Raw genomic sequence first — 3,419 nt, forward strand, 5'->3', positions numbered from 1 at the left:
AGGCGGAGGGGCCCGTCCGTGTGGTGGTGCCGGACGCTTACAGCGCACAAAAGCCTCTCGGGTGCAAGGATTCAGGGAGAGACGTTATGGAAATTCCCTTCCCTACCTATTCCATCAATCGGTCTCTGTACTGTGAATGTGCATTGCCTTTGTTAATACATTAGTTCACTGCAGTGTGACGAGGGAGTGGAATTTTACTGGAGACTTTGGTGTCGTTCATGCTTAAGTAAATCAGATGAAAGGACAGCCCAGCTCTGGAGGGTGCAAGGATTCAGGGAGAGACGTTATGGAAATTCCCTTCCCTACCTATTCCATCAATCGGTCTCTGTACTGTGAATGTGCATTGCCTTTGTTAATACATTAGTTCACTGCAGTGTGACGAGGGAGTGGAATTTTACTGGAGACTTTGGTGTCGTTCATGCTTAAGTAAATCAGATGAAAGGACAGCCCAGCTCTGGAAATAAGAACTTCACTTCTTGGAGGCCTAAAGCTGTCCATGAAGGATAAACTATATCCCTGGACAACCCCTGAAACCCTCCCAGCATCATCTGGCATAGTATCCCAGTACTGTCTGGAGATAAGTAACTCTAGCAAGTCTGACTCCAGGGACATCTGGATCAGTATACAAGCAGCAAGAATGCTGCAGAAATACTATTGCTTTGTAAAGTTTTACTGTGATTAGTAGTCAATGCCGTGGGTGTTGGTGATCAGTCAGATCATGTTGTACCTGAAGATTTGAAGGGTATAAGAACCCTGTGTAAAACCACATTCGGATGCCCCGATTTGGCTGGGTCACCTCATGACATGGATAAATATTTACCCTTGTAATTCCATCTTTTGCATCCAGATCTCTCCTCAGTTGGCACAGGGCGGTTGTAAATTTTCATTACCACTGAGCTGTTGTGCAGAACAAGTCATGGTTTCCCTGCTCTCCAGAGTGAGACTAAAGGCCCACTCAGAGACCCAACTGTAGCTGTGGTTGCAACAAATTTAAATATTTCTTCTGGAGGCTGGCCAGGGCTGCAGGGCTGGAGCAAAGGATGTTGAGGGGCAGAGCACGAACAAGAGCAGGTGAACAGTGATCCCTCCAAACAGAAGGACCCTTTAGGAGTTCTGTCACATCTGTGCAGCCATTCTGGCACCCCAGCCTCCAGTTTGATTCAGCAAAAGGGGATCACATCGGTATCCAGAGACAGCAGTAGGCCAGGGCCCACTTGGTGATGTGCAGTACAGGCAGGAAAAAGTTCGTTTCTACCTGACTCCAGCCATGAGGACACAGCTTTACCAAGGTGGAGTAGGACACTGGGATTTTTTTGTGGCCCTCCACATCCACCAGGTCTCCTGAATCACAGAGAGAATGTTGACAGTGTACACCAACAGGCCCAGCCCAGAAGAGGCAGAGGAGTGGATTGGCAGCAATGAAGTTGAATTGGTTGGGCAAGGGCAAACTTAATACAATTCCCAAGTGAATTTGATCAGCTAGGTCAATACTCTTCCGAACTTGCCCAGGCAAGCATGTAGTGTCCGTAGGAACCTCACATGGTGGAGGTCAAAGCCAGACTCCTGTAGTTTCCCCATGGGGTAGGTAGCTGTCATCCCTCCCTATCAATCAAATGTCTTTGCTACAATGCAAAGAACAGACTGGCACCACCTACTAAATGGAGCAATTTGTGAATCAGCTGTCCAAGATGCTCCAGCCTGGGACCACCTAGGTCTGGTCAGGAGGGATCACATTGCCTAGCACAGAGCTAGGTCACTGAGAGAGCCCTCACAGTGATCTTGAGGTCTGCGCTCAGGAGCAATATTGGGTACCAGTTCTGTAGGGTGCAGAGGTGTCCCTGCTTGGGCAGGAAGACTATGACAGCTTTCACCCCTGCCCAAGAGGAGCAGCACATTATTGGCTGCAAACTTGACCCAGAGAGTGGGGTGAGTTTTGGACCAAGGATGCACTAGAAAGTGCAGTAAAACTCTAGGTCAGCCCATTGATGTCTGGAGAGTTGTTAGTATACCTACACAGGAGGGATTGCTCAGGCATAGTGAGAGGGAGTTGTATCTGTGGGGATCTCTGTTGCCAGCAGGTGGAGGGAGGTGGAGAGAGACGTGGAGCTACTGGATTGAGTCCAGTGAAGGGCCATAAAGATGATGAAGGGACTGGAGCATCTTTCATATGAGGAAAGGCTGAGAAAGCCAAGGCCAGCCTGGGGGAGAGAAGGCTCAAGAGGACCTTATCAGTGTGTGTAAATATCTAATGTGAGAGAATGAAGATGAGGAAGCCAGACTCTTCTCAGCAGTGCCCACTGGCAGGACAAGAGGCAATGGGCACAAATTAAAAACCATGAAATTCCATCTGAACACAAGAAAAAACTTTTACTGTGAGAGTGGTCAAACACTGGCACAGGTTGTCCAGAGAGGTTGTAGAGATATTCCATCTTTGGAGATATTCAAAAGCTGTCTGGACATGGTCCTGGGCAACCTGCTCTCACTGATCCTGCTTGAGCAGCAGGATGAGGCAAGGGAGAAGATCTCAAGAGGTCTCTTCCAACCTAAATGATTCTGTGACTGTGGGGAGCAAGTGAAGTCCAGAAAGAAAGGGTGCCTTCTCCCTTCTGCATCAGCTCCAAATCCATCAACATAGTGTTAACCAGACCATCAAGGAAAGCATAGTCAGAATTGCACTTCTGGGCCTGGCATCAGGGCACAGGCATTAATCAGGTTAATGAATCAGGTTTTCTCACAGTCCCAAAGACCCTTGGCAATCCAAAGGAAATAGGCTGGGGAAATGCAGGGTCATTATGCCCCTAGAGACAGCCGAGTTCAGTGACTGGAGCATGGTGTATGTCCTGCAGGAACATGACACAACACCCTCCCTTCTGAAGGAAGAGATACACAGGGCTCCTGAGAAAGTTCATCCTACTGTCTGTAGCGTTTAGCAACACTTACCCTGCGGCACTGCTGAGGACTTGTGTCAGCAGTGCCATGCAGCAACTTTGTCCTGGTTTATGGCTGGGATAAATTTTCCTCCTAGTAGCTGGCATAGTGCTGTGTTTTGGATTTAGGATGAGGAGAATGTTGGTAACACACTGACGGTTCAGTTGTTGCTGAGCAGGGCTTACACTGGTCAAGGATTTTTCAGCTTCCCCTGCTCTGCCAGGGGCTCAAGAAGCTGGGAGGGGGCACGGCCAGGACAGCTGACCCCAACTGCCCAAAGAGCTATTCCAGACCATAGGGCGTCATGCTCAGTATAGAAACGGGGGAGTTGACCGGGGGACTGTGATTGCTGCTCAGGGACGGGCTGGGCATTGGTCAGTGGGTGGTGAGCAACTGCATTGTGCATCACTTGTTCTGTATATTCTGTATATAACAACAAAAACAACAACAACAACAACAACAACTATTATTATTATTATTATTTATTATTA

This window comes from Egretta garzetta, unplaced genomic scaffold (assembly GCF_000687185.1).
Source record: "Egretta garzetta isolate BGI_Z169 unplaced genomic scaffold, ASM68718v1 scaffold368, whole genome shotgun sequence".
NCBI classification, from domain to species: Eukaryota; Metazoa; Chordata; class Aves; order Pelecaniformes; family Ardeidae; genus Egretta; species Egretta garzetta.